A 21,551-nucleotide genomic window follows, 5' to 3' on the forward strand; every position below is an offset into this window, starting at 1 on the left:
GGGTCTCGCGCATGCGCACGATGGAGCTCCCTCCGTCGTGCGCATGCGCAGTGGGGAACATCGACCCACTTGTGAGCATACTGCCACTTGCGAGTGGGTCTGAATGACCCCCTAAGTGTACGGATAAGGGTGGTTCTCTCCCAAAAATCTGTACAAATCTGCATACGGGTGAATATATGTATTTAATTCCTTGCACATAATGTGGTATCAATAGCAACTGACTTACATTCAGCTGTGTATCAACCTCCATATATTGAAAATGAATAGGACAATACTTTTACCTACATGTTCCATTAAACACTTTATTGTATTTCATTATATACTAAACACCTTTCATTCAAATTTAAATGCTGTTATCCAAAATTTTATATAAAGCTCAACAAAATGAATGTCATAAATGTCTTAAATGTCATGTAATGATAACCTGCATTAAACACCATTGTTACTATTTTTACTGTGAACAGTAACCACTATAAAGTTAAGACTTTCTTTTAATGCTTCAATGCCATGCCTATGTCTATTGAAATGGTGTCTTCCCTATTTAATTCCATTACCCATATTCTGACTAGAGATGTGCGTGGACCCTCATGTTTTCTTGTGGTAAAACTACCCTCAAATGTTAGAGTTTTGGTTGTGGCAAGACCACCCTCAAGTGTTTTGGTTCAGATTAAGTTTTGGCTTTGGATTTTTTTAATTTGTTAAAAACATCTTTAAGTTCAAGTTCCAAACAAAGCAGACCCAAGCCAGGAGTCTATTCTACTTGGAACCCTAAAGGTTTTCCGAGCCAGTACTCGATTTGACTTGGAATCCTAAAGTTCGGGTATGTTAATTTTTCAGGAAAACCAGACAGCACATCTTTTAATTCTGACTGCACTTTTCTTTTGTAGAATCAAGAATATAGAGGTGGGGGTAAATTTACTAAAGTAAGAGTTTTTAGAAGTGAGTTTTAAAAGTTATCTTGCCCATAGCAACCAATCAGATTCTACCTATTATCTTCTAGAATGTGCTAGTAAAATATTAAGTATAATCTGATTGGTTGCTATGGGCAACATCACTTTTATAACTCACTTCTAAAAACTTTCACTTTAGTAAATTTACCCCATTGAGTTTAAAGAACAATTCAACAGTCTGACTTCTGAAGCTGATAATGCTTTTTTTATTGACCTTGCCTATGTTATATGATGAATGAATATAAAACGGCTGCATTATTGATGGTATTTTATAAAAAAAACCTCTAAGAGCAAATGTTTTATGTAAAAACAAATGTTAACAAAATTTTTCTTGTGCTTATGGTATATCTTGGTAGGATGTCTGTTTATCTGAAGCATGCCTGGCACATACTGTATGTTACTGCTACAGTGCTTAATGCATCTTGTCAACAAACTGTATAGGTGTAAGTGGAGTATTTTAATAGGTATTTGTACTCAATGCATCTACTGTAACTCAAAATCAGCCACAAAATGTATATAGAAGAGTTTATTATAAGGTTATTGAGAGGTCATGACAGCAGATCATGTTTATATCAGGTGATTTTTTATTCTGAGGTCAGACAGTGATAAGTAAACACTGACTGAGTCAAGAGTCTGGTGATATTCGAGATTAAACTGGGATTCATTCTGATAAGAAACAAAAATGATTGAGCAAGGTGTCAGCATAGGTGTTAGATTTAGGATTAAAAAAGGAACCAAAGTCTGGTTTTCATTTAGCCATATTTAGGGGTATGGTCCAGAATAAAGATTTTGGATTCTTGAAAAGAACTTGCATGCCGAGAGATTGAGGAAGACTTTCTCAAACAAATTTCTGATAATCCTGGAGTCCTTGTTTCATGCAGAAAGTTACATTCCAGGAACTGCCATCATATATTTCCTCAGGCAAGTTACATGTTGCCTAGCAAATGGGATGATACTGCAGGGTCACTAGTAGTCACACAGTTCACAATCCAATTTCATTGTTCTGGGGATTGCTCCAGTTCTAATTCATCCTTTGGAACTTAAATGGCAGGGAGTGAAGAGACCTACTAGTGTTAGAGTTGTTTATTGACTGCACTTGTACTCTGTATGTAATTAATTCTGCCGTGTTCCACCAATATTGACCTTTTGGTTAGTGGAGTCTCTTTGCCTGCTGCTTGTCCTGACATTTGGATTATTCCATTGGACTTTCTTTGCCTGCTGCCTGTCCTGACCCATGTATAATTCCTGAGTGCTCTTCTGTTATCACCACCCTAATGTCAGTGTTCCTCTCTGTTTTCAGTTCATCTAGATATTGCCACAGTTTACATATTCCTGCTGCCCCCTAGTGATGCCACCAGTCACAAAGCAGAATAGTGAAGAGTGTATTTGAGACATGAATAGCTGCAACATTGAAGGTGATCAGAGCTTCCATAGCAGCATATGACACCACAGAAAGACAGTTCACATGTTGAGTAGATTCTTTAAAATGTTTGTTTTTCTGTGATTTAGGGTTACAGGCAGAATTGAGTTCCTGCCACAGAGGAGGGAATATTCAGTAGATAGAATCTGTGAGCTGCATATAACATCAAGTAGTTGTGCAGCCCCAATAAACATGGAGCTGCCCAGCCCATATAAGCCCATAAAAATCTTGGCCCCATATCAAGTAGAAGACCTGATGTTGTGGAGAATATGCTATCAAGCTTATTTTGTAATAAGGTGCCTGTAGAAACATAAAGGGAGAATACTGCAAAGGGTAATTGGTAGAATGCTGCCCTAGAACCACAGTGAAAGGTTAGTGAGTGATCTCCTGTTAGCAATGAATGGAATAGACATCCATGTATGTAATAGTGCATGCCTTCATATTATATGCTAAAAGATTTATGTTTGTATAGACCCTTGAAAAGTGCTTCCACAATGAGGATGATTGCAGCATCCAGGAAGTGTGGTTAGAGGGCTGCAATGTGGAAAAGAATCCTTAAGTGAGAGCCCAGCAGTGAAATAGTTATCTGTTGAAGATGTTGCCAGCTTGTCATTGAAAGATCCCTTGGTAGTGGGCAGCACAAATGGTTTAATGGTCAGCATTACTGCCTCACAGCACTTAGGTGCTACTTATTACAGTAAATCTGTTATTTTGCCTCAATTAAGAGAGATTTTTGTGGATTGTTTGTGGACTATGGATTTTATTTTGTGAATTCATGAACAATAAAACATTTTCATGAATTTAACTGTGGAGATGATGAATCTATAATTGAAAATCCAGTATTTTAGAGATCGAAATCAAAGAAACTTAGATGCGAGAGATCGACTTTATTTACATGTGAGTGAGTACGTTAAAGGTTTACCTCTAGAAAAAAAAACATTATGTGCTTTCACTAAAGTGCTTCTTCAGTATGTAGGGTATGTCAGTGATTCCCACTGCGGCCATAACTGTTTGGCATTTGTATCCCGGGAGAATCCCTGTGCCTGCGTGGGTTTCCTCCAAGTGCTCTGGTTTCATCCCACACTCCTAAAATATACTGGTACTGTAGTTTAATTGGCTCCCAACAAAACAAATTATCCCTAGTGTGAAAGTGTGTGAGCATTTCAATGGTAATATAGATTGTAAACAATAAATAGAAAAGTGGAAAACAGGGGATGCTACACCTTCAAAATTCAGGAGAAATGTTTACATACTGTACATAAATGTTACAATCAACATCAAACCAAATGTATTTATTCTGGAAACAATTGAATGAGGCAGATGTCCTTTTGGTGTATTTTGCTCTCCTGCAAAGTTCAACATGAAAAGCAACAATGTGTAGTATGCTTATTATAATCAGCAAACATCTATATATGTAGGAAGAGAATTATCCTCAAAGGTGTATATACAGAACCCATACCATACTATCTTCAAAGAAGTTCATGAACATGCATGTAAAGGTTTGTTTATATCACCCAAAATTTGTGTGAGGAGTGGGTCCACCACAGAAAGACAGGTAAACTGACATACCCTACTCCCTTATGAAGCACTTTAGTGAAAGTAACATAATGGTTTCTTTTAGTGGTAAACTTCCAATGTTGGAGAAAGATCAAATGATCGCAACACATTGGACACTGAGGATTTTACTTACTGAAGACCCTACAGCCACACTATCCTGTATTTTGAGCTATTTATTTGAGCTGTATTAGATCCGGACTTTTGCAAGGAGCGACTTATAGTAAATCTGTTATTCTGCCTCAATTAAGAGAGATTTTTGTGGACTGTTTGTGGACTATGGATTTTATTTTATTTTGTGAAGTTATGAACAATAAAACATTTTCATGAATTTAACTGTGGAGATGATGAATCTATAATTGAAAAATCCTGTATTTTAGAGATCGAACACAAAGAAACTTAGATGTGAGATCGACTTTATTTACATGTGAGTAAGGTTAAAGGTTTACCTCTAGAAAAAAACATTATGTGCTTTCACTAAAGAGCTTCTTCAGTATGTAGGGTATGTCAGTTTACCTGTCTTTCTGTGGTGGACCCACTCGTCACACAAATTTTGGGTGATATAAACAAAACTTTACATGCAGGTGCACTTGAAGTGAGTGTGTTACATCAGGTTACATATATACACCCTTGAGGATAATTCTCTTCCTGCATAGACAGTCGTTTGCTGATTATTTCAAGCTTACTACACTTTGTTGGGTTTCGTTTTTTCCATATGTAAAATCATGAAGGTGAATTTGTTCAGGAAAGCGAACTACACCAGAAAGACACCTGCCTCATTCAATTGTTTACAGAAGAAAAACATATGGTTTGATGTTGTTTGTAACATTTATGTTTTTACAAATTTCTACTGAATTATGACGGTATAGCTCCCTTTGATTTCCACTTTTCTATTTATTGTTTATATTCCCTGTAGTCCTGTTATTGAGCAGGATTAAGTGCGAGTTTGGTTGCTGCATATACCTATTTGTGCACCATAAATACACTTTACTTACTTTCAGTAAAGACTGTAAACTCCACTGGGGCATGGACTGATGTGAATGGCCAAATATTCTCTGTAAAATGCTGCAGATTATGTGTGTGCTATATAAATAACTGGTAATAAATAATAATAAATAAATAATAGAGGTGTCAGTATCCCTGGATATAAGAATACAGTATGTCTATCTGAAGAAATTGTCTGCAGTGTGATGGAAGAAGAGGGTTATTGTTTATGGGATGTGCCACATTTTAGGAGTCAATGTGCAAGGAACATTAGATCTTGAGTCTTCTGTATATTGTAATTTAAATGGAAAGAATTTATATTTTGTTAAACAACTATACACAGATAACCTGTATATGTATTTTTCACTGCTGTATATGCATAAGACCATGCTCACAGTATTCACATAGAGGTTGAAAATTATGGCAATTGAAACTGGTAAGAATTTTATGCAGGTGGAGTAAGGAGCCTGTATCTAAATGCAAATAACTTTTGCTGAAATTACTGTGGAGGCAAAACCATTAACCATAGTGCTTGAAACCATTGTTATTGTTTCAGCATGAGATGATCTGGTGTCCCTCATTCTTTGACTTTGCACTACAGCTGTCATCCATACTATTCCCTTACACAATTACTAAGCACTCAAATATTTGGGATCACTTCTGGTTGTGAATGCCATACCCACACCACAAGCAGAGGCACATTACCATAGGGATATAGGCCATACTACATCTAGTACCCCAAGAGGTGACCAATAAGATTCGCAAACTATCAATTCCAATACATGATGCTTTACTGCTTTCTGCAGTTTCATGCTTGAACTTCCTCGTGCTATTTGTATATATACTAATACAGTATATCTAAAATATAGGATGACTAATTGAAGAAGGAATAATTTTGTTTAGGCTGTACATTTGTTATATCCAGTAGATAATATATAGCATATAATTTAAAATATTCCCCTATATATCCAGATTTATGACAAAATACTATGGTGAACTAATATTTGGCATTTTGTTAATTAATTGCTTTAGAATATTGCAATGCTCATTGATTATGATGCTCTTGGTCACACCTTATTCTATTTTGATAATTTTAGAAACATACAGTTTTTTGCATATATATTTGGTGAAACTGTCAGTGCTTCCTGTTTGCTTTGTGTGGTTTGGCAATAACATAAATTGCATATGTCCTTACTACACTGAGCTAGAAATACTGGGGGCATCCAAGTACTAGTAAACATATCAAGCTCTACAGGAAAACCTACTTTCTATAGATGAAGACCTCTTTACATCCTGTTTTAGTGATTCATCTAGTACTCAATGGAATGTCTTTTTTTTAAATAATAATAATAATAATAATAATAATAATAATAATAATAAGAAGAAGAAGAAGAAGAAGAAGAATGATAATACTAGTAATTACTTTTTACTGTATAATAATACAGTAACTAATTTCATGTATTTCTGGATCAACTTCCTAATTCTAAGTCATTTTTATCTGTGGACATATTTCAGATGTACTTTAAAAATCTATTAGCACTTCAAAATCTCCATCCAAGTGCCTATGCCTGGTGTGGCACAAACAGCCTGTGACTGCTCTCTACAGTCCATGCATAGTTTGCCTATGGATCAGTAATCATCACAGTTAATACTAAAGTATGGTAATACCTCTTGCAAATGTGTGCCTAATCTTCCACAGCTTGTACAGTTCTTTATTGAAGTTTGTTTCTCTCATTGTCATATCTTAATGAATTGAATAAGTAAAAATATTTATTGGTCAGTGTGCACCATGATTGTGAAAGACTATATCATATGGATTAGGGCTAAAATTCAGTATGTATATCAGGGAGCTGAATAACCTAATCCAGCTAGGACTTCACCTCTTTTCACTTGCTTGGTTAGGACTTTGTGGAAAGTGCAGAGTGGAACTACCATATGGCAGTTATGCAGAACCACTACATAGTCCTCAGTTCATACCTTTACCAAATTGTACAGGATTTTGCATCCATGTAAGCTTCTTTTGATCAGAAAGTATTGTGTTCAGCCAAGGCTGAGTATATTCTTCCTTAGGGCAACTTTTGAACATTCCCATAGTCAAGAAGTGTTCCCCAGATGGAGGAAGGAAAAAATAAGATTTTTGATACTTACTGTCCATTTAAAACTCTTTCTACGAGACCATCTCGGGGACACTATGAACCCTTCTTTATTTGGTCATGTGTAAAAAGAATGTGATTTCTGTGCTTAGGTTTCTTCAACCTATCCTTGGGGCTTTTTAAGTTTATGTAAGCAAAAAAAAAAGAAACAGTACTACCTGATGGGGCACACTCCCCAGCAATATAAAATATAACTTTTATTAGTTATTCCTTAAAATATGGCTTGTACTAGCTATAAGATTAAATACATAAATTTGCTAAAATACAGATCCAAAAATTAGAAAAGTGTCTTGAAAATGCATGCAATTGAAACAAATAACCACATAAAACAAAAATGATACTCCTGTATCAATATTATAATTCAGAAAATTAGAGCCTGTGTACCTACCCACATTGGCATCTGCTTTCTCCCATCATACAAAACATTGTACGATAGTTGAGAGTCCTTATTAGTGTCACAAAGAAAACATTGAAAATAAGCTTTATAAATTTAAACTGAGGAAGAGGCTAGGGGAGGAGTTTATAAGGTAGAATAAAGTTAACCTAACTTATAAAGTGCTAACTCATTGAATCTCAATACACCCCATGGTCAAGAAGTGTTCCTCAGATGGACTCAGAGAAAGAGATTTAAAGGTAAGTACCAAAAATATTATTTTTGCACTGTTTGTAAATGAGACTATTAATGTCAAGAAAAAGTTTAAGTACAGTTATGTTTAGCATTATAAGTTATGTATTCAATTTATTTTTGTAAAGTAGAAATATAGCCCATCAATTTCATGTTATTTAAGTAAAATATCCCATATTTGATTAATGACACAAAGCAGGTTGCAATATTATGTTTTTGCTCAACCTCACCTGTGCTGGATGCATGGCAAGCTATGGGCCTGATTCACTACAGAACGCTATTGTGATTGCAACTGCTAACCTCATTGCACACAGTGAAAGCCCAAGCTGTGTATGGCATTGCAGTGGCTAAGTTATGAATGCCCGTGTAATGGCATTCAAAAACACCCCCACACCTGTATTTCGCCAGCCATGCCCCCCGTCACCCCCCCAAATGGTCAATTCCTGCCAATCACTATGCGATGGGTCTATGTAGTCTGATCGCAGTGAAGTCTTTGTGCACTGCGATGCATACAAATGCACAGAAAATAACAATCAGCCAATTGCATGCACATTCGCAGTTGTGATCGGTAATGAATCAGGCCCTATGTTCCAAAATGTAGTTTGCAAATATGTATTCTACTTTACCTACTGGAAAATACAATCCAGTATTCACCTAAGCAAAGTACATTCGTCTTCTTGAGAGTATAAACATACAAAAGCAAAAACTCTGCAAAAAAAAGTTGTAGAAAGGTGAATTTAATTTAGAAACTATTGATTTAAGGCCTTTAGTTCAAAGTCTAGAAGAAAGAAGCATATTCTTCTGTCATCATTGTGGGTTTGTTGTACAGAGAGAAAGACAGGAAACTGGTTTTTCACATTACACAGATTTCATTTAGCAGCATTAAAATGTTTAAATACAAATGCTATTGCAAATTTTTTTTCCAGACAACTTCAAGAAAAAAACAACACTTAAATAGCTGATCCATACTATGTGATGAATTTTATAATGCTCAAAATAGCAAAATATGTATATTTTAAAAAAAAGTTATAGTGCAGGGATCTACTTTTTGTAAGATCTTAGAAATGCTCCTCATCGATGTCCTAGGCCTAGGTGGTAGCTAGATGGCTCTTTGCTTTTGAATTCCTCCATGATTTTGCTCTGACTGAGGTTTTTACAGTTAATCATTCATATGACCTTTCACCAGGTGTCATATGGAAAGCTCATAAGGCCACCATTACAGGTAAAAATAAGTTTAGCCTCTCATGTCTATTTAAAGTGATGTCCTTACTAGGCTATTTGAGCAACATCAGTAGTCTCCTTCTCATCTCCTCACTTAGATCAATGCCCTCAAAGGTCATGCACCTATCACATGCTCCTGAACTCTGACATCACCACGAAAGAAGTTATGGCAGCAATTAAAGCCTGAAGTCCTCTTCTGCTCCATGAACTGATTGACTAACCAAGCAGTATTATAAGAAATGTTGTGGTGTTTAGGCCCTTTTCTTTCCATCTTCTTCAATAAAATTTTGCAGGGGCCTCCTTTGACCATGCCACAATATTGGCACATTGTTATATCCAAACCAGATAGAGATTCCACCATCTGTGCCAGTTATAGGCCAATTTCCCTTTTAAATGTAGATCTCAAGATATATTCTAACATTTTAGCCCACTGATTGAATCAAATTCTCCCATCACTGATCTATCCTGATCAGGTTGTTTTTTTCCAAGGTGGTCAAGCACCAGACAACATTTGACACACCATTGAACTGGTTCATTCTATACACACACAAAAATGTCCATCCCTACTGATGTCTCTTGATGCTGAAAATACATTTGATCAGATTACTTGGTTTTTTATGCAAGGGGTCCTTAGATCAATGGACTTTGATGGGCTGTTCCTGTCAGGTATTCAAGCATTGATTTGTTCCCACACTGCAACAGTATCAGCCAATGGGGTTACTTTATATCCATATGTTATTACTAATAATATGAGACAGGGTTGCCACTTTCCCGTTATATATTTGCACTACTCATTGAACCCTTAACTTTGATTTGCAGATGACATTCTCTATACACTGGCTTTCCCCACCTCCTCTTAGACAAAATAAATGAATATAGTCTTTACTCTGATAACAAAATCAATCCTCAAAAATTCTTGATTTGTATATTGGCACTACAATGCACACTGGTCTACAACAGAAATTCTCATTCAAATGACATTTGAAAAAAAAATCAAATACTGTACTTCAGTATTCTGAATACAGGACTTTACCACCAGTTGTTTTGAGCAAAGTTTCCCCACATACTTTAACAACTTAAATGGAACCTTGACAATTCACATTTTATCTTCTAGATAGGCTGTAATAATGTCATTAAGATAAATTTCCTTCCCTGATTTCTATGTCTATTCCAAACATTACCGATGCAGATTCCCTTTACATTTTTAAACTTCTTCAACATTATTCTTCCCTGTTTATTTCGGTCAAGAAGAGCCCTGGATACAACTCAAAATTCTGCAGAAACTAGCTCAAGGAGGGATTGGGCATTCTCAACTTCAACTTACTATATTTCTGTGCAGCTGGCTTAATAACCATCCTTCAATATGAATGTGGTTTTCTATAGAAGCTGAAGGTTTGGGGTTAGCCTTTGGATCATCGTTACTGTGGCTCCTGCATACATTATGGCCAAAATGTGTTGGCTCTCATACTGTGGTCTCCCATTCTCTAGCTACCTGACCTTATCCTGTTTTGGTGTAGCTCCCCTATAGTCCAATAATTCCCATTTTAAATAATCATAATTTTCCTCCAGGTCACAAACCTTGGGAGTTTTCTTCCTGGCTGGTGAAAATGTATTAGATAGATTATTGATCTCACATGAACTAAATTATTCCCTCTCTTTTCAGATATTCAATCTAATTTCTGTATTCCAAACAAATGTTTTTTATTTTTGCAAGTTACTGTAGGAACTTTTTTGCCTCTTGTACTGACCATGTAAATAATATAACCTTTATTTTGCTTGAATCCTTAACTCTCTTTTTGGATGTCAATCCATGAGTGTTTCTATTTTGTACTCAGCACTTGCCTCTTCTGGATCAACCATCAAGGACTCCCTTGTGCTTGCATGGAAAAGGGATATGTGTGAGTTTTTAGATAAAGCGGATTGGGCAGAGATTTTGAATAATACTGCAACCAGTTCTATCTGAATCAAAATGAAATAAACATATAAACTGCTGTATCAATGGTACTATATTCCAGTATGGCTGAATAAATTCATTCCTGATATCTTAAACTCCTGTTGGAGGGACTGTATAATATGGATGGTACTCTTCTTCATATTAGGTGGTAATGTACTAAGCTCTCCTCTATCTGATGGGATTAAAGGAATTTAGTTCTTGCAATTTTACTGCAGGTACATCCCATTTTGTGCCAAATGCTTCCTTCTCCCTCTGAATGTTCCCTCTGCATCCCATCACCAAAATAAATTGATTCACCAAATCCTCTCTTTGACACTTGTTTAATTGCACCCTCTTGTAGATATGTGTGTGTGTGGGGGGGTGGGGGGGCTTGGACTGCACATCCTATTTCTAAACATAATAGGATCTGCTATATTGATGATACTTGTAGTTTCACACTAAAAAAAGGAAAATGCAAATGCACATTCTAAGCACTAAGAATATTGATAATCAGAACAAATTAAACTTTTCAATTTAACATAGAGTACAAATGAGGTTCTTAGCATGTTTATCCAAAAATGCAAGTCCACCTACAATATCACAGTAACATCATCAGGTGGGTCCCTAACATTCCTAAGGTTCAAACCCAGAACATCCCCCCCGGAGCCAATACAACCAAAATACCCCAGAATACCACCAGTGAGCTATACGTAGCAGTTAAGTGTTAAATCATTTTACATTAGTAAGAGTTTATTATAAATGTTCTGATTATTAGTATTCTTAGTGTGACCCTTCCTTTTTCTGTGCAATCCTCTTGGAAATAACCTCATCCACCACCATTCACATACTTTAGTCTAAGTCAGTGGTTCTAAAACTGTGCACCGTGGCACCCTGGGGTGCATCGGGATATTGGCAGGGGTTTCTCAGGTTGTTGGTCCAGCACCAAGTGAAATTATTTATGGCCAATGTAATGTAAATATGTGGACAAACAGAAGTGCAAACCTGTCCCTACTGACCACATAACTGACCCTAAGGATGACAGGTCAGAACAATTTACTTCACATTACTAATTTACTACATTTTTTCTGAATTTCTCAATAACAAATGTTTGGCTTAGGGGTGCCATGATAACAATGCTGACACTATAGGGCACCGTGATTCAAAAAAGTTTTGAGAACCACTGGTCTAAGTTGTGGCACACTTATCAGATGGAATACATGACCAGTATTTTAAATATTTATTCCAAATCTTTCCTGAAGACATAGGAACTGTGGACCCGATTCAAACCCGCTTGCTAGGAAGTGTTCGCATGCAGATTGCCGATGTTTGCATTGTGCGCATGCATATGTATCACAGTGCGTGTGCACAAACTAGTCCAGGTGATCGGGAAGTGTTCACTCGCTGCGCATAGACAGCCCAGCTGAATGAGTGACAGGACAGGCCGTTTGTGGGTGGTGACAGGGGTTGGTCGATGAAAATGGGGGAGTGGTGGTGCAAACACAGGCGTGCTTCAGCATCTCAATTTCACACTGAAGCACTCGCAGTGCTTTTGGTAGGGCAGGGTCAACCACAAATGCTGCATTTGCTTCTGATGGTACTCGATGTTAACGATGGTTGCATACACTTCCTGGAGATGACATGCATTAGTGGGTGTTTTAAGACTGGTTGGTGGGTATCTTAATACACACCACGATTGCAAGCCAAGACATAGATGGTGTGCTATTGCCTTGGCATGCGATCACCTGCCTTACTGTGGGTTGGCCGAATTTGCATATGCTTGGTGCGTGCAAAGGCATCTAGCGAGCGAGACTGAATCGAGCCCTGTGTGCCCAACATAATAATTTCAATATTATTCTCTTGTGACTATGTAAACATATAATCTTCCTTATATTCATTAGATTCATTTAATCCCTTCTGGACCCTTTCCCTCTTCAGCTTTTCCTCTTCAGCTTATAGTTTGCCTCACTCCTTTTTAACCCTATTTATCTTGTTAAAAAACTGATTCTTTATCCTTAGTTTAAAAGGCTGTTTCTTTTTTTTTTCATGTATGTTAGTATTTTTATTTGTATCCTGCAATCCATTGCATTCTCAGGGGCTGATTAAGTAAGGATTGCTACTGCGACTAAGCACATAATTGACCGATTGTTGTGTACTGCACATGTGTATGCATCACAGTGTGCGTGCATGAACATTCCACTGTGATCGGGACTGTGATCGCAGTGACTACGCAGACCCATCGCAGAGTGTTTGGCAGGAAGTAGCATTTGGGGGTGTGACAGGGGGTGGTTGGAGTAACACAGGTGTGCCAGAGCTTTGAATGCCGTTACAGGGGCATGCATAAATTAGCCACTGCGATGCCATACGCAGCCTGGACTTTCGCTGCGTGCGACGAGTTTAGCAATTTCTGAGTAAGGTCTGACCTTGTGCAAGTGTACGTGAGGCTGCGATGGTAATCGTTGTTACTGATGGTTTTGCAGTCTTGCTATGTATTACGGATGTGTGTAAGGTGTGGTGGGCGTCCTTATGTTAGGCTGAATATGGCATTGCAATTGCAATCATCAGCATCTCTTCGCAATGAAACTGCATGCATATTCGCTATTGCAATCGCAATAACGATCCTTGCTGAATCAGCCCCTCTGTCTGAAACATTTGCTTTCAACAAGCTTTTAATAAAAATGTTTTTTTTTAAATGTTATAGAACATGAAAGGACTAGGGCTCAGATGATTACAAGTCTGTAAATATGGACAGATATATTTTTATATATCAGAGGTCTTGAGAATAATTAACTGCTTAACAAACCGATAAATAAATTTAAATTACATTGAAAAAAAAACAAATAAGAAGCTAAAAATATGATCAGTTATAAAAGATAAAAATAAAAACATCTTAAGAGATGAGGGAAGTTGCTGCAACATTTCATGCAAATCAATGGCCATTTAGCAGAGGTGCAAGAAGTGGATAATGCACAGTAGTGGCAGTTCTACACAATTTATGCAGAACAATAAAAATGTAACCCTAAAAAATGTGCAGCTTTAAGTAAATGATAATTTTTAATTTATTTTTTTAATGGAATTATTATTTTTAAATAAATTGAATGCTTCAATTCCATCTAACTGAACAGCGCTTTCTGCCTATTGAAGTTTTTTCATATATATAAATAATTATTGAATCAAAGGGAGGAATATCCTTTAGAAAGCTGCAATTCGGTTAGGGATTTATTGTCACCAGTTAGACCAGTACCCAGAGACTTTCCTGTGTTCTTGTAGCTTTAAGAACAGCTTGCTAACAACTAAAGAAATAACAATTCCCTCCAATCATAGCAAGACACACACTTCTCTGAACCCTGATGCTTAGTCTGTGAGTGAGGTTGTGCCAATAGAAACATTGCAGCAGGAAAAACAGCCCCTGCTGCACTGCCAATATAGCTGCTGGGACAGTATCTTCACACTGCCATTAATCCTTTAGGCAGGGACGTGCATTCAGAGTAGGCAGGGGAAGCAGAGCCTCCCCTGTCATACTCCTGAGAATTTATATAAAAATGATTAGAATAATACATAGAAGATATTTATAACTTATAAACATCATCTTTATTTATTGTAATCATTTTTATAGTTAACACTCACCATCTTTGTGGAGCTCCCTGGGACTGCGAGGAGATGAGACATAAGCAAGCAACAGCACAGCCTCACTTCTCTATAGTCAGGCACGGCTTGCAGAGCTAGGGACAGGGCCACACCACAGGCAGTAAGCTGCGCAGAAAGAGAGCTAATAGAGACATGCCTCTCAGTATGGGGGCATGTCCTGAGTAATGTTGGACACCTTAGATGTGTTATGTGAACAGGAAGTGCACTGCAGTGTTTAGAGATTGGAGCTTATTCAGCAGAAGCAAGAGAAGACATAGTGATGCAGGTAGGAGAATCAATGGACACTAAGAAAGGTACCCAGAACTCAGACCCATCTCCATGTGTGCCTCCCCAGCCATTGACCTCACCACACGTCACTGCTTTTAGGCACTAACTCGGGACACAACAATTATTTGAAAACTCTCAATAACATGGTCTCCAGTCACTGCCTGCTCATAAATTTGGTTTTATTTAAAAAAAAAATACATTAAATATACATGGTTGGCAATGGGTGGCTGCCAAACCCCATAAGATCCACTGGGCCCTATGTACCCACTTAGACTACCTAATGCACAAGCTGGACTTGTTAGCAATGACAATGCAAAAATGCTCCAGTGTACTATACAGTTTTTACCACGGCCCTAACTGTGTAGAGTTTGTTTTTTCTATCTGTGTTTGCATGGCTCCAGTTTCACCGGTATATACTTCTGGGTTAATTAGCTACTGACAAACAAATTATCTCTATTGTGTTTGTATGTGTGTATGTGTGGTAGGGAATATAGGGCCTGATTCAGAGATGTGCACAATATTTTCACAATTAAGTGACTATCGGTAAACCGCAGATGTGTCTACGGCGTACTGTGCATGGTCAAGGTACATTACTCACAATGTGATTGACAGTTAGAGAGGATTTGTGGGAGGTTATGGGGAGTGGCACCAAGGAATGCAGGCATGTAGCAACTGTCTTTAGGGCATGTCAGTTACTGTGACTGCGATCCCAGATGCAGTGAAAATGACTTCAATGTCTCAGTTTCTACAGCCATTCTAGGTAGCCATAGGGTTACAGAGAACAGTGATAATCGAATGATCTGCAACCAATGCTGCATAAATCATTTGTACACAGATGCTAAGATTTGCAAAGCCACAGGTCAGAATTTCAATACTAATCCTGGTGGAAGCAACATTTGCATATATTCGCGCAGCAGCTGCATACACAGACACAGCAGCTGCATACACAGACAAAGCAGCAGTGGCATTAGTGTACAACTCTGAATCATACCCATAGATTGTAAGCTCCACTGGAGCAAAGACTGATGTGAATGGTCAATTTTTCTTTATAAAGTACCGTATATCGAATATGGGTGTGCTATATAAATAGTATGTAATATTAAAAAATAATGAATGGGATCAGTGTTTGCTACATTTCCAGACTATTAGTCAAATTTCTGTTATACTGTAAGTAACATGCTAAAGATCACCTTAACCTGTATTGGGAGCTGCTTGGGAGGAGGTTACCAACCTCATTGGTTATACAAATATAAAATACACATTGCACTATGAAGTGCTAACCCAGTGTTGACGTCTGTATGTATCCCTTTGAGTGATAATTCTTTGGAAGTATCTGATCCCTAAAAGCAATGGTAATGATAACACTGGGGAGCTGCAAATTTTAAAACAATATGATGCTTTTATTATGTAAAACATTCAATTAATGTTATGCACATATTAAATGTGCATCGACAAATAGGCTGATAATATAAGTATGCTGTAGTAGAACAGGCTGTGGGGTGTATAAGCTGGCTAATCAATAAGATGGATAACAACACAACAATGTCAGACGTACATACTGTCTGTGTGTGTATATATATATATATATATATATATATATATATATAAAGAGAGAGAGAGAGAGAGAGAGAGAGAGAGAGAGAGATATCACATACAAGACAGAGGGTGGGAGTGTTTGGCTGGACAGAGACAGTGGATTTTAGTGAGGGGACAGAAAAGGAATGGAGGGTGAGGGTAGGGGAAAATGATGGATCGGGGGGCAGGGCATGGATGGCACACTACTGGAGGATGAGTTTTGAGAATGAATGAAAACAAACACAAGTTCCGGATGTTAACTGTACTTGTAGAGTCAGTGGTTTAGCTATTGTCAGCTTTTGCAGGGGTTTGTGATGGTAGCACTGTATTGGGATATGACTGCGCTAGTGCTCCTATGGGGTAAGTGGTGTATGTGCTGACAGATGCTGCAGAGGCTGCAGTGTGGGGTCTACTAGCCTTTGGTACTTACCACATCCTAGAATTGCAGGCTGGAGGTATGCATGGACTGGGGTAGAAATGTCCTTAGCAGTGAGTGGCTGCAGGCTCAGTGTAGTGACTGTTCTTCCAATAACAACCATGTGTTTGTCCAAGTGGGCAGTCCAAGTATGCCAGGCATCCAAAGTGCAAAGAGTGCAGTGGTTATTCATGTTTGCTACATTTCCACACTATTGTTTTCCCCACTTGCTTCAGTTGAGACCTCAGAATTTTTTGATAACACTATATTTTGCTTCCCCTGGACAAGTCAGGAGAAATATTGTTGATATTTCTTTTTAACCAATACTACAGTTAAATGAATGCAATATTTTCATTCATGTAATACAAGTTATGAGTTCAATATTCTAGCATGTATATTATATTATGTTATACTTTATGGACTTCACGCACAGTTGGGAGCAATGCAAAAAAGAGCACATTTTCACAATGGCACAACCATGTTGCAGTGCAATTTATACCCTTTCCCTCCTGCAAAGTTTTAAAGCTGGGAAGGACATGTCTGACTCCAATCTACAGTAGCTCAATTCAAACTGTCAATGCATAACACAAAGCTGTTAGTGATGTGGCCTAGCAAGCAACCAGTAAGGACTTGACTTGCCTGAGCTCCCAGTTACAGCCCTTATTAAACTTAATTTGAGGGTCCTCCAGTGGTGATAGGTGACCCCTATCTATCTTTGGTCACTTACTGGAGGCTAGTGTTGCCTGTGAATATGGTTTGTGGAACTCAAGATGCTTTCTACATCCCTACAGGCTGAGGCATATCCTCCTCTCTTCCAGCATAGTATGGAGTTTGACCATGCATTGGAAAAAGGGGTTTGACTGCTCAGTGGAACTGATGTTTGAGATTCTCTGCTTCTCACCACTGGATCCCACTGACTGCCTCTGCTGCGAATCAACCTTGGACTGGCCCTTCCTTTTTGGGGATCAGATATGCCCATCTGGGTTTCAAGCTGTGCAGCCCTGGTGACAGCTTTCTGCCTTTCTGACTGCCTCTGCCTACCTGCTGGCTGTTGGTGTCCGCATGCCATAGTCTGCTTGTTGCATCTCTTTTTGGATGACTAATGGTCTCTGTTGGTCCCAGCTGGTTCCTGGTTGATGAGGCTGCAATCAGGTCCACAACCAGTGTTTGCAGTTGAGCTCATTATTGATCTGAACAGCAAGAATGTCATCATCAGAGATCCCAGGGAGAGCAGAGACTTGCTTGGTCATTTGGAGGATCTGGCCTGTCTCCCCATAGTGACTCTGGTGCTCTGTGAGTGACAGTAGCCCTGCTTTACTGTCATGGTCCCAACTTTCCATAACAACAATGTCTAGGCTTTAGTACTGTTTTAATTTGTCCTATGTTGCTGAACCTTTGTGTATATACTACTCGCTATACAAATCCCTTGATATACTTGCAGTTATACACTGTATCTTCTTTGCACAAGTGTTTACTCTTTTATAATTGCTTTCTCAAAAGTCCATAGGTTCATTGCTCTTCTAATTGCCAGTATTTTTCTGGGTATTTTATTAATTTTTATCTCCTATGGATTCTATATGTGCTTATTAAGGCTGTTTATATGTACAGGTACAGTATATGAACTATATTCTGTTATCTTGCTGATGTTGGAAGTTTGGTATGCTAGGTTCTAGAAATGTTGCACACTCTCTTTCTTTTGCCACCATCTCCTATCCTCTCTACTCCCCTGGTCTACCTCCTATCGTGTTCTCTTCCTGTCCTTGTGCACTGGACTCCTCCTATGGGACAGATACGTTCTGATAGTACATAGATGTTATTGCCTTTTTTGTTTTGTTCTTATGCATTTGAGATCTTTTACCTGCCACTTTGCCTCTTTTGGCACACTTCCAGGTATTTACACCTGTTTTAATTTTTTTCTACGTTCTGAACCCAATATTTCTTCAAGCACACTAATATACCTCTTGTTACTCGCTAACCAAACTTATTTTCTCTATTATATCCTGCAAACCAAGGTGGTGTTGCTGCCCCATCTGTATAATTATTTTCAGACCCCTCTTCTCTAATACCTGGTGGCATCCTATGCCTAGCTAGTTTCCTCCAATCATTTCTTACAGATATGTTTTAGACAATATTGTCTACACCTTAGGGCCTGATTCAGCAAGGAATGCAGTTGCTTATATGCATGCAATCAGTCGAGTGTTGTGTACTGTGCATGTGTATTCATCGCAGTGTGTAAACTAGCCACTGCATTCGGGACTGCAATCGCAGAGGCTATGCAGACCCATGGCAGAGTGATTGACAAAAAATGTCACTTGTGGGTGGTCATGGCGGTGGTCAGGCAAATGCAGGCATGCCAGCGTGTTTTAACACCATTGCATGGGTGTGCATAAATTTGCCACTGCAATACCAAATGCTGCCTGAGACCTCTTAGCGTGTGCTGAAGTAAGCAATTCCTGAGTGGGGTCTTACCTGCCTTAACTGTGCATATGGTTCTGATGTTACTTAATGTTACCGATTGTTTAGCTCTGTTGTCAAAGTATACAGTTGTGAGTAAGGGGAAGTAGGCATCCTTATGTTAGGCTGCAATGTGAATGCAAATATTTACATATCACTGCTGATATTAGCAACTGCATTGTGAGCATATAAGCAGAAGAGCGATCCATTCTGAACCTTAGAGGACACTACTGTTTTACTCTCTGTGTGCATTTTCCTCCATACTTCAGTAGGGGATCACAAATCAAGATAACATTATAACCTCTCCCCTATCCAGTCTCCTCTAGCTGTCCCTCACTCTCTTTGTTGAGTCAGGGGATTTCATACTTCCACTCTAATCTCAGCTAATTCTCTTTGTTGATTGTCACAATAATGTTGACCATAGCTTTTATGAATGTTTGGGGCCTCAATACCACCCAGAAGTGGTCATACCTATTTTATTTTATCCACAATGTTAAAGTGGACATTGTACTGCTACAGTAAAATCACTTTTATGACCCTGGTCACCCCTCCTGCGATCTAAATGCTTCACTATTGCCAATGTTTAGATCCTAAGTGCAAGTCAGCAGTACTTTTTCAACTCTTTTTTTGACACAATTCTTAAAAGGCAGGAAGGATACCTATTTCTGGGTGGGGACCTGATCCAGCTCTGAATAAAACTACTCCTATAGCCCACCACCATGCCTCACAAGTGTATTGATCCCTTAATAAAATCATTAAGGATTCTGGTTTATTTGATACTTGGCTTTCTCTCAATCCTTCATCTAGAGACAACACTTTTTGTTCACCTCCTTAGCTTCTACAGAATGGATCTGTGAGCCCGCATGTAAACTGGCAGCAAACTGTCAGTGATTAACAGTCTGCTGCCATTTAGGGGTGGGGAGGGAGTGGCAATGGCCTACATTTCCTGAAATAGTGGCATTTCATTGCTGTTGGAGGTAGGGAAGCAGCCAGGATCTCTGTAGGCTGACAGAGATTTCCTGGCCTCTTCTTCTCATCTATGGCAACTGGCTGTATGATCACATGGGTCAACTTAGCCAGCCGATGGTCCACAATGCTGCATTGGACAATGCATTTTGGATACACAATGCAGCAGGAGGTGTGATGCCTCCTGCTGCATTACCATATCAGCACAGATGGAATAACTAAGTTGCTTGCTAGCAGCTTAGCTATTCCATCTGAAGCTGAATCAGGGCCTAAGTCTTCTTGAGATTCCAGTCAGTAGGCTTACCTGGCATCTCAATGAAACTCTCCTTGAATTTTCTCACTTCCAATCAAATATTAAATTGGCTACATCGCTCTCAATGTACAAGAATCTTTTTGCTCTCCATTGGTATGAGAGCCCATAAATCTGTATGCCTCATATAGAAATAAAGAACAAAAACAGCATTTGTCTACTTTTACTGAAATGGTTCATCATCTTGAGTCTCTCCATTAATATACCCCCATAGATGCTATGTACAAGCAGCTTACATTAACAAAATCTCCTCTTAATGCAATCCTCTCTGAGAAAATCTCTTTGTTGGTTAAATCAATGATTTTATGAGCAGAGTTATAAGGTGGATACTTTGCTTGCCAGTCGATTGAAGGCTCATAAGGCTGCCTTAGCTATATCAACTATTCAAGATCCCTCTGGTTTCTTCCACTATAGCCCAATTAAAATTAACAATATTACGACTATTACTATTACCACTTTAAAATGTTTAGGAGCAGTCTCTCTTAGTTGATGGCTCATCCCTCTCCACTCCTGCACAGCTCTCTCCTGTGCCCTTTGCTGGGTCAGTATTTCCACCTCTACTGCCCTGTGGCTTGCCATTAATGATGAGGAAATCTCTATCGCCCTCAAGTCACAAAAGCCCTCTAAAGCACCAGGTCCCAAAGCATTCCTTTTTTCCTACTACCAGACCTTCCAGATGTCTTTAATCCCACATCTCACAGCCATGTTTAACCAGATCCTTAATGGTAAAGTTGACACTACTAGGTCCAAAATCATGGTCATACCATAGCAAAGCAAGGATCCTCAAATGGTTTCCAACTACCAACCTATCTCACTACTGAACACAGACTTGAAACCATCATCTCAAATAGATTGAAACCCTTCCCTCCTACCATTTACACCAAGATCAAGTGGGCTTTGTGCAGTCAAGTCAGACACTTTATAATACCAGGCACATGATAGACATTATACCTCTCATTAATACAACCAAGTTTTCTATGCTGAAGATGGCTCTGGACACAGAGAAGGCCTTGAATAGGGTCTCTTGGCCTATTATGAATCACACACTTCTCCAGTTTGGTTTCGATGGTAAATTTTTG

Source organism: Taudactylus pleione, unplaced genomic scaffold (genome assembly GCF_031769625.1).
Source record: "Taudactylus pleione unplaced genomic scaffold, aTauple2 ptg000005l, whole genome shotgun sequence".
In the NCBI taxonomy this organism is placed as follows: domain Eukaryota; kingdom Metazoa; phylum Chordata; class Amphibia; order Anura; family Myobatrachidae; genus Taudactylus; species Taudactylus pleione.